We start from the raw sequence: 12,302 nt of genomic DNA, 5'->3' as shown, positions 1-12,302 counted from the left end.
AATTATAATATTAAAATTAATATTTATTTAAAAAATATATTTCACAATACATTAACTATAAAAGTAGGGAAATGTTAGATAGCGTAGGGGATAAAATTACTATTCCCACTACAGAAAGTGCAACAGTAGGGAAAGTGTCGGTTAGCGGAGGGGAATAATTTACTATTCCCACTACAGCAAATGCAACAGTACGGAAAGTGTTGGATAGCATAGGGGAATAATTTATTATTCCCACTCCAGTGAGTGCATCTCAGTAGGGAAAGTGTTGGATAGCGTGGGGTTACATTTACTATTCCCACTCCAGTGAGTGAAACAGTAGGGAAAGTATTGGATAGCGGGTGGGTAAAAATTACTATTCCCACTCCAGCTAGTGTAACAGTAGAGAACGTTTTAGATAGCGGGTGGGTACAAATTACTATACCAACTCCAGCGAGTGCAACAATAGGGAAAGTGTTGCATAGTGGGTAGATAAAAATTACTATTCCCATTTCAGCGAGTACAACAGTAGTAAAAATGTTGGATAGCGGGTATGTAAAAATTACTATTCCCACAGCAGCGAGTTGAATAGTGTAAAAAGTGTTGGATAGCGGGTATGTAAATATTACTATTCCCACTCCTGTGAATGCAACAGTAGGGAAAGTGTTGGATAGTGGGAGGGTAAAAATTACTATTCCTACTCCAGTGAGTGCAACAGTAGGAAAAGTGTTGGATAGTGGGTGCATAAAAATTACTATTCCGACTCCAGCGAGTGCAATGGAAGGGAAAGTGTTGTATAGCGGGTGGGAATATTTGACTACTCCCACTCCACCAAGTGTAACAGTAGGGAAAGTGTTGGATAGCCGAGGGGAACAATTTAGTATTCCCACTCTTGCTAAATAATTACCATTATTTAACAAATAATACATTTTGCAAAAATAATTGACCTCCCACTATATTCTCCTATAATTGTCACCCTCAATATTGTAAAATATTACACAATGAACATTAATAACAATTAATTCATTATTAATAATTAACAAGTAAAAATAAATTTGTTCACACAATTAACCCTATAAAATATCTTTAAATAAATATTATATATAAAAAAATAATAAAAATGTTATTGCAACTAAATTACTTCCCTCCCTACTCCCTAATAAAACCACAACCCGCTCCTCAAAAAGCTACACAGTTAACAGATTTACCAATTAGTTATTAATTATTGATATTTAATGAATAAATAACAAATTAACACAATTACCAATATAAATCATTAAGTACAACAATATTAATTAATAAAAGTATTAATTAAATAATTTACAATAAATTACTTCCCACCCTATTCCCCTATAAAACCACAACCCGCTATAGAACTAAATCGCAATATTTATTTAAAAAGAAAAAAGAATAACTTCAAAAACAATATTATTAAATATATTATAATTAAATTACTTCCCACCATATTCCCCCATAAACCCACAACCCTCTACGGAACAAAAATACGCAAAAATGAATTAACAATAATTTAATTACTTGTGAAAAATTCAAACCTACATTTTAAAAATAAGCTATACATATACTGACATACAAAACACAAAAAAAAATCCATATTATTATCAACTATATTTTTACTAACGATATTACTGACATCGATATTAATTAAAACAATATTTCTTATCTGCATGTCGATATTCTGGTCGATGATATTCTTGATGGCCGTATATAGACATTGATATTATGTCTGCATACCACCTCTTCTACCTAGGCTTCAAAAAAGACCCGAAAGGCCATCCCTCAATAAATACTGGAGTCCATGAATCAAACTGAACCTGATTTCTATTAGGCTCCTGTGATCAGGTCATTCCTCTGCTGATCTTCTGGTCTTTCTTTTCTTTGTGTACATATTATTGTTCTGCTAAAGAAGCCTAAGAGCAAGTGATTGAAATAAATAAAATAATAGAATTATGAAGGCAAACAGTCATAGTGTTTGCCATCGCTAGAATACATTCTAAACTAAACTATCACTAATCAATCACTGAATGTGTTTTTTCATGATATTGATTATCATAAATTCATGGCACATGTACAGAATAGAAGCATTTGTTAGAAACGTGCATGTGATGGAATAGAAACACGTTTTCAAACTGAAATGTAAGGGGTCTTTGATTTGGAAAACATGTCTTTATGGCAAAGTATGATAATATGATCTTCTTTACCACTAAAACTGTCAATAAGTTTCCCAAAAAATTCAAAACTTAAAGTGTTGTTATAGTTAGATATGGTAATAGGATCTTAGCTTATGTTAAAAAAAATCTAGAAATTCACTGAACAAAACAATGGTTAAAATTATGCTAAGTGTTGAAATGAATTAAAAACGAATATTTCAAAACAAAAACTGCACTGACATTCACCACAGTTCAGTGAGCTAACTGTAACTTGCACTCCCACCATGCACTGCTTATAATTTCACCTATTAAATCACTCATGACTTGTTAAATTATATCATTGATGACATGGTTTTCATTATAACAGCATAAGAATACAACACCATTTTTCTTACATGTGATTATTCCAAATGGTTCAGGCCAGAAAAGCACTATTTCTTCTACATCTACATCAGAGCTACATAGTATCTGATATGCAGCCTACAGTGAAATCAGAACAAGACTGCCAGTTACATCCAATGAGAAGATGAGCAGAGGAAGCCACAGTACTTCAGTATTTTACATCCTGTACTGTATACTAGGTGCAAGAGGAATCTCTTTAGCGGCTTTCTACATCATTTAGTAGGTGAGGCATTATTTTGTTACAGTGCAAACTACAGTCAAATTAGGAACCTCAGATTTGGAATTCCTATCATTACTCTATCTGCTCTATCTCCTTCCCTGACGACTGTAAAAACGCTGTATGGAGGCCCCTCCTGTAGAAACCTTCTGCAAACCGTACAGAACTGAAGAACTACTGGCCCATCTCCCTTCTCAGCAAAGGTTCTCGATAAGGCAATTAACCAGCAGCTCACTGAACACCTTAAACACAACAACCTCCAGGACTAAGCAGGGGCGAATTTTGCGAATCTGGCGTTCGCGAATTTTTTTTGTGTTCGCAAGGGTTTCTGCCAGTTCGCGAGGGTTTTGTAGCAGTTCGCAATTGCGAACTTACTTGTCGGCTCGCAACGGTCGCGACTTTGTTGTTACTACGTCTGGTTCATCATCACAGGTTCACAGCACCCCCTGTTTCACCACTGCCACCCTCTGGTTCACCCATGCCACCCTCTGGTACATCACTGCCACCCTCTGATTCATCACTGTAGATTATGGGGGGGAAAAGCAAGCACACCTGCCCTGCTTCAACTGACATGAATGCATTTCTGGTTCATCACTGTAGATTATGAGGGGGGGGGGAGCAAGCACACCTGCCCTGCTTCAACTGACATGAATTAATTTCTGGTTCATGACTGTAGATTATGGGGGGGGGGAAAGCAAGCACACCTGCCCTGCTTCAACTGACATGAATTAATTTGGGTTGATTAATGTGTCACTGAATTTAAACTTCCTGTCTGCCACCTGCTTCCTTATCTGTAATTTGCTTTCTGTTGCAGTGCAATGTTTTTCCCAGGACCTTTGTGGCCTACTTGTAGCTATTCTATGAGCCTGCTGTGAGGGTCAGAGCAGGCTCATAGAATAGTTGCAAGTAGGCAACTGAACTCTGGAGGAGCCCCTCAGGAAGCACTACAGGGAATGGTTACTAATGATGAGTTTGAACTTTTGCACCTGCTGAGTGCATTCAGTTTAAGTTTTGCTGTGGGGCACTTCCTTCCTCCCACCCCCACCCCCCCCCCCCCCCAAAAAGGACTCCTTGCAAAAAAAAATGTCAACCTGAGGAGTTATTCTGATAAAAATCATCATTTTTAGAAGGTTTATGCTGCTTGCTGGTGGATTTTTTGTGCAGAATTGCAAATTTTGTAATTTCGCGAGTGCGAGATTGTTGCTGCCCGCCGCATCTACATGTTTGCAATTGCAAACTCTCGGGATGCGTCACCAAACTCCCGCGGGATCCCGCAGCAAGATCCAAAATGGTTCAGCACTCGCAAAATATTGAGGAAAACAACTCGGCAAACGCTGAATGACGGTAAGTGAACGCCACAATATTGTATCACTAAGCAAAAAAATCCGCTGCGAGCGAATTTGCGGATTTTCGGTAAATTCGCAAGAGTTCGCGGATTGCGAATTTACTGAAAATCTGCAAAATCCGCGAGCGGAGCGGATTTTCCGCCCATGCTTATCCAGGACCCCTCTCAATCCAGATTCTGAGCCAACCACAGCACAGAGACAGCCCTGACTGCAGCCACCAATGGCATCAGAGCCCTGCTGTACCGCAGCATAATGGCAGCCCTCATCCTCCTTGACCTGTCATTTGCCTTCAACACCATCTCCCATCACATCTTCATCAATGGACTCCACCACATTGGAACCAGGGAGACCCCCCTGGACCATTTCATAGGCCCGCATCACCAGCAGGCTGGATTACGGGAGCACACGTTACACAGGAATCACTACACGCCTTCTGAAGAGACTACAGACTATACAAAACTCAATGGCCAGACTCATCTTCGACTTTCCCAGGCGAACCAACCCACATCACTTCTCATCTCTAACTTCTGATCCAGAAGAGATGGAAGTTAAAGATTTTGGCCCATGCATACATAGCCCTGCACAATGAGGAACCTGCATACACCAACAAAAGCAGGACCTTGCACCAACCGATCGGACATCTACGATCCACCTCCCTCTTCCACACACATACTCCTGAATCTGTTGAGGCAAAAGCGGAGGACGTTCCTTCTCACACATGGTGGACAAAGCTTGGAAGAACCTTCCCCCGCACCTCAGGACCACCCCATCACCCAAGCAATTCAGGAAGGGACTCAATACCGGGATTTTGGTTCGAACAGATCACTACGCAGCAGCTAGCAACCGCAGTGGCTTGAGACCTTCACAGGTGACTTGCTGTACTTCAAAAATCCTTGATTGTTTGAATAATGGTTATAGAAAATTCCACATTGATAAAACCTCTTTCTTTGTTTAGGTCTACAAGACAATGCTCGTCTACCATAAATAATAAAAATCACCTGTCAACTAGAATTTTAAAACATCTGGTAGATCCTTAAAAAAAAGTGTACAAAGGGTAGTGATGCATATGCACAATTGGTGACGCTTTCTCTCGCGTGCAATTGTATCTGACTTTCACACTAATAACTCTGCCCAACAACAAAACATACTGCTCTTAGCTTACGCCTCAAACCACAACTTTTCCAGGCATGCATAGAAAACTGAGTAGCTGCTTGTTGTCTATTCAGAAAGTGCATTAGAGCCTCATTTGAGGTAGCCAAGAAGAATACAAATGCCGAAATACAACACAACATTGCAAACATTGTATCCACGCCCACAGTTTCATGAAATTGGTAGGCTTGGGCAGAGTTTCTGTTACACCAGAGTAATTGGAGTAATTTTGGTAACTCCATAATACTCTTTCAGACAGAATTTAAGTATTACTCCTGCTTGCACATTTTAAAGTATCGGGAGTGGTGGGGTAAGTGTCTGCTTCTACAGACTTTGGATTGTAGATGTCGAGGGTATGTACTAGACTCGTGTCAGCTGGTTGTGTAGCTAAGTCATTGTTTAGATGAATTGACACTTTCATTAGTAATGAGAAATATAGTGACACACTGAATGTGGATAAAAGGGCAAACAGACCAACTAAAATAGAAACAGCCCCTAACATTGAACCTGTCCTGTACACATTTAAGTGTATCGAGGGGGGTGGAGTGCTGCAGTGAGAGCACATTCAGAGAGGGTGAGTAGTTGTTTGTTATGCGTGTTCTGCTGCATTTAGCATTGTTTCATAGCGTACAATACACTCTTGCATCCATTTTAGACACAAGGGTGCATTTGCCACTAAATGCTGGTAGACAATTAGGGAAAATCCCACCCCAAAAGCAGATTTAGCAAGCATGAGTGGCTGCTATCAGACAGCAAATTGGTACATTCATGGAAAATCCTCAGGAATCCCCCCTTCATTGTTTTACATGCACATTGAGTATCGGCACAGGAATCCCCTGAATTCACCTTTTGCCACAGGGTGTATGTGCCCCTTAAGGTAGGTAAGCCTTTGCCTTGGGGGTTGTTCTGAAGTGTAGGGATAGTGTGAACCATGTTATAATCCCCAGTGATCAGTATTTCTTTGGCGTTAATCCAATTGATACCTCACGTACAATGCAAGAGAAGTGAAACTTGGGGACTCTGAGCTTCAGGTACAGGAAAAGAAGGGTACCACCACCTCACACTTGATTGCCTCAGAGCGAAACCCACAACCATACTGCCTCACTTTGAGAAGTTTGCCTGCTATATGCTGTCCACTAATTAAAGTGGGCACCTTGCACCATTCCAAACAACTCTTATGGTGATTTAGGAGGTCAAATATAACCTTAGAAAGCTTTCCAAGTGGTAGCTGACGCAAGCAGCCTTCAGGCTTAGTCTTGAAGGAATGTTAAGCAGCTTGTTTTACCAGAATGCAACCTTATAGTATTGGTTAAATGAATGGAGACCCACACAGTAGTAATAAGAATATGTATTTATTAATATAATACTCTCAAGTACGATATAGTAACTCCTACCTGGAGATAATCACAAAGTACACAATACCTAAGAATAGCAATGACAGTAAATAGCACTAATACACAGTGGGCGGGGGGGGGGGTCAAACCATATACTAAAATAGGGGTATATAAGAACCACAACTCGAGTCAAGTTTATTTATTTTTTGTTTGATTAATTAAAATCTTACGCAAAAATAGCTAAAATGTCAACAAGGTTAAAAATTATCAAACAATCAATCATTTAAGAATTATATCCCAAAACTTGATTATATATCATACATATTAGCTCAATCCATTAGTAAATCAAGTAAAAACCTCCAACTTTTTTTCGTCAGCACATAGAAATTTCACAAATGCTGAATTCAATAATAAGTCTTCAGAGTTTAAACATGCTATCTGGGCTTGCCTACATGTCCTTACTCCACGTTTATTAAGCAGTCTCTTAAGGGTTCATTTTCTTTCACTTTCCAAGTCCGGGCAAAGACATAGTAAATTTATAATGTTTTCTTGTCCTGATTTACAAAGCCTGCATAGTTTGTCTTCTGTTCTCTTCCATGGTAGTAAGTGACATAATCCTGGCAAACAACCAAATCTAGCGTTGATAAAGATGTGTTTATTTTTCTTGGACCATGATGTTTCCAGATATTTTTGTACCTTTTTTCCCTTAAATCCATTTACAATTGGCCATGCATGGTTTCTTTTTACAAACATCTCTTTATCCTTTAAAAAGAAAAGATGGTTGGTAAGTTTATTTATTGTTTTTTTGAAGCTATCCTGTGCAATTGTGGTGTTCCAAATCGATGTTATACCAAATTCTTCTATCGCTGTATTTAGATAGGACCAGACATGTACATTTCTGTTATTTTTTGCTTCCTGCCACAATAAACAAGACATTTGGTTATATTGATAACATTTTATTCTATTCCATACTTTAAGTATTTGTACTTTCCTTGCATATAGCTGATTATTTAGCCCAAATTCCAACCTCACCTGAGCTTGTGAGGCATTCTTTGCGAGGGAGAATAAGATTCTGTAAGTTTTAGCGACTGCACTATTAATGATCTCGGCATCTTTCCCATTAATTGCCTCACTACCATATGTTAAAGTAGGGAGTAGTTTTGCAGCGATTATTTCTAAAAACAGGTGATAAGACAGATCACCTATGGCTTTCTGAATAGTCCTAAATGCCACAACAAGGGTATTTGCTTTCCTTATGATATTCAGTTTTTGTGGTAGGAAGTTTCCATTATCATTAAAAATAAAACCAAGGTATTGTGTTTATATTGTCGCACATTTTTTGTAATAACCATTACTTTGGTCTTAGCTTCATTTGTTACCATACCATTTGCATTTGAATACTTAAAAATGTCGTCAATTAATAGTTGCATTCCAATTTTGGTATGACTTAAGAGTATAACATCATCTGCATACAACAAGTTGGATATATGTTTATCTGCTAATCTTGGTGGATGTGCATTAATTTCATTTAAAGCAGTAGAGAGATCTGCTAAAAATAAATTAAAAAGTAAGGGGGCCAAAACGCACCCTTGTTTGAGACTGCTAGATGTGGGAATTTCATTAGTTAATGCACGTCCATCACCAATCCTCACCCTGACCCAGGTTTCAGAGTGCAGAAGCTTAATCATTTTTAACAAAGTATCCGGAATTTCTTGTTTTTTAAGTTTAGCCCACAAAAGCTGTCTGTCAACACAATCAAAATCAGATTTAAAATCCACAAAACAAAGGTATAAGGGTTGTTTTGCTAAAATTGCCTTATCAATTAATACAGATAATAGTAGTATATTTGTAGATGTTCCGACTCTTTTAATTAAGCCTGTTTGGTTCGGGGGCAATACCTGCTTCTCCTTTGCCCACTCAGTTAAAATCACTAGTAGAATCCCAGCAAACAATTTTGCATCCGTATCTTGAAGGGTAATTAGCCAATAGTTTTCCGGCATTTGTCAATTTCCTTTCTTAAAGATGGGTGTTATTAGTGATCCTATCCACGATTTCGGGATTAATCCATTCCAAACCACTTCATTAAAGACATCAGTTAGATAGATAGACCAAAAATCCGGTGCTTCCTTGTACAGTGCAAACCGAATACAATTGGGCTGGGGGCCCCATCCTTATGTTTCTTTATGAGCTTGGCCACTTGAGATTTGGTTATATAAATTTCACAATCGTATTCCAGGTCAATTTTTATTTTATTTTCCCGATTGTAACATTGAATATATGCTGAAGTTTTTGGGTTTAGATGTTTTATGAGAAATGCAACCCATTCATCTTCAGATAAGACAGCTACTACAGCAGATATATTTGGTCTAGCTAGACCGTTGATCAGTCTCCAGAACTCCCTTGAGTTAAAGTACTTGCGTGAAAGATATTTGTCCACAGTTCTTGTCTGGCTTTATTATGCCGCCTGATGTTACCACCGCCGTCGCCTCCGCCACCTCCGTTGCTGCTGTTCCCGGTGGTTCCTAGCAGTGGTGGCGGCAACAGGTTGCAAGCGGGAGCTTTCTGGGGCTTTTGCGGAGCTTCCGTGACAGCCGGCGGCTCCTCCCGAAGCTCCGGCAAAAGGCACGAAACAGAGCAGCAAGAAAACGGCAGGAAAATGGCAAAGTAGGTGACTGGAAGAGTGGCTGGAGAAACGGCCGTGGACCGACCGCTACACCTGCCGATGCATGACTGCTCAGATGCGGTTTATTCGGGTCTGCGATATCACGGACTGGATTGCTCAACCTGACTTTGTCTCGAGTCAAGACAGTGTCGAGAGGACACAGAATCGCTGGGACCACAAGGAACCACCCAAGGTGGGAACGTAGGGACCCGACGGAGGACGGGTGCAGTGTGGAAACACAACCACGTGCTCGGTACAATTCTATGCGGACGTTGTGGTTGAAATTTTAGAGTTTAAGGACCCTTCCCAGTTGACCCTTCCCAGAGGACTTCGAAGAAACCCCATGGAGAGCCACCTCACCCGTGGATACTGAGGTACCTGAGTTACCTATCCCAGGAAAGCTGGGTGCATAGGTCTGAAGTGGAGTCAGAAACCGCTGTCAAACCCTATGGAGGACTTAAAAGAAGAGCCGCTCCTGGAGGAAAGAAAAGTATCCATTGGAATACAAAGGTGGATTCTTGTTGAAGAGTACCTGAAAGCAGAGGGGACATAGCCTGGATCACTCAGGAGTGACCAGGGGCTTGGTAGACGTATGCCCACCAATGTCCGGTGCTTCAGGTGCGTTGATGAATTCTTGACTCTGCAGCCAGGGGGACCATGAACCGTCGAGGACAACCAGAAGCCGTATACAGGCTGTCCCACGAAGGATGTTGAGTGCTGAGGGGTCGGTGTCAGGTGGGAGAACCAACAAGCCTTTGCAATGGCAACCCACGCAGAAGGTCAAGGATGGTTACGATTCAGACTAGCAAGGTCCAGGAGACTCACCACACACAGGGGACTCAGGGCAAGCCTGAAGCAACCAGGGGCTCCCAGGAAAAGCAAAGTTGACCCTAAAATGGACCCACAGGCTGGAGGTACAGTAGTGGCAAGGGGACCTCAAGCGATTTTACCAAACAGCAACCCACAGAGCACTCGGTGAGGAGGCCGGAGTTCTTGGTAGAAAATGGTGCCAGAGGTAAGGGCTACTCGGAGCCCAATGCACTTGTCTTGGAAACGCCAACAAGCATATGCACTTACAAATGTAGGCGTTGCACAGGGCTTCGGGCGTTGCAACCCCCACCGGGGATTCTGGCCATAAACTTGGTGTGAGGGCAACTCGGACCTTGAGGGACGTAGAAACCCACCTCCTGTGTTGCTGAAGCCTCCGGAGTCTGTAGGAGCTCAGGGTCAGCAGACCAGACAGCAGTCTTGCTGTGCCTGTGAATGAAGGGGAGTGACTCCTTCACTACAAGGGAGATATCTTCAGTTGTCCTTGATGCTTTACAGATCCTGCACAGAGCCTGTATCATACACGGGCACAGACAATGCTTCAGACTGAGAGGGAGAAAAAGTCGGGCCCAAACAAAGGCCAGCAAAGTCCAGGGTGTCCTGATGGTCGAAGTTCAGTGGTTTCTGGTTCAGAATCTTGTTCACGGTGAATCTAGGGTTCTCCAGCCAGTTAAGCCCTTTTATACCCACGGGAGAGGGTTGGACAGGCTTAGGTTCCGGAAAGTGGGCAGGTTACCCCCATGTCTTTTTCCAGTTTCGCGCCACAGCAGGAGTCTATGGCTCCCAGGACTGGTTTGAACTGGACTACGCACAGCCCGAATGTGCCTCTCATGCAGACTTTCGGTCACTGACAAGTGCACCCACACAGCCCTAATACACTAAATCCTATCTGGGAGATGGTCACACCTCCCTGTGACAGGATGCCTATTGTTCTGCCTTCCCCTGCTTGAGCTTGGCTCAGCAGCAGGAGGGTGGAAATGGGTCTCCGGTCAGCAGCAACCATTGTGTGCTGGCTGTGAGTAGAAGGCTGGTACCAGGAACACCAGGGACCCAACGAAGCTCGCTTCTGAGGGGTGGAATCATACCTGCCACACAGGCTGTCATGAAAAATATCAAATGTAGACATGGCTTCCTTGGCAAAAATGGTCAGCTTAACAAAAGACAAAGAACAAATAAAATAAAGATGTAGAATGAGAAGTAAAGCATCAACATGGAGACCCAACAGACAGAAAAGGTCCCAGTGAATTCAGAAAGCATATACACTGCAGAATAATATGGATTGCCGGTAAAGAGAAATTCTTGAAGATTTTAACAGGGAGAATAACAAAACATTGTGATAGTGATATAACACTATGTTGATGAAGGCACATTGGAGAACTTGGAATGGATCAATAAAATGTCTCATTCTTCCAGCCATCTTCCAAAAGCCTAATTTTGACTCTACATTCTGGGGGATATTTTGTACAGTTTCTCTGCTTCCAGGCATTAGTAGAGTAGCAGAACAATATGTTAATAAGTATAACTCAGATTTTATTGAAGCCACCTCCTTCTCAAACTGTTTTCAAATTGGTTTTTGGCCCAAACACAGTACTGAAACAGCCCTTTGGTGGTGGTGGAGGATGCTAACCAGAGATTAGATCCGGGAGGTGCTGCTGTTTTTACACTGGTTGATCTTAGCAGTTCCTTTGACACCGTTGACAATACTACACTTGTGGATAGGTTTTGCAAGGCTGTGTCATAGGAAAAGCCATGAGCTGGCTTAGCCATTTCCTGGAGGATAGGTCCTTCCTGGTTTTTCATAATTCCTGCTCCTCAGAGATCTTCCCTTAGCCCCTCGTTGTATAACGTATATTTGCAACACCTTAGGATATCCATAGTTCTATACGCGGATGACACCCAGCTGGTCTTCTCGCACTCAGATCCACCCGCTCCCACTCTAGGACCATATCTGGATCAAGTCACCAGCTGGATTAATATATCCTGTCTTAAGTTGAATGGAGCTAAGAGCAAGCTTATGAACCTCTGGAACAATCCCCTTTTGCAACTGGCCTATGGCTGACCGGCATGTCTCACCCCCAAAACTACAACAAATAGTCTAGGGCTGTGGCTGGATGAATCCATTTCCACGTAAATACAGACTACCAAACTATCAGCCATTTGTTCCGAAATCTTGCACATGCCACACAAGATTTTGCCCCTGCCTCCCAGTCTTTGAGATGC

Source organism: Lissotriton vulgaris, chromosome 3_1 (genome assembly GCF_964263255.1).
Source record: "Lissotriton vulgaris chromosome 3_1, aLisVul1.2, whole genome shotgun sequence".
Lineage (NCBI taxonomy): Eukaryota > Metazoa > Chordata > Amphibia > Caudata > Salamandridae > Lissotriton > Lissotriton vulgaris.
This window is presented reverse-complemented; position numbering follows the sequence as displayed.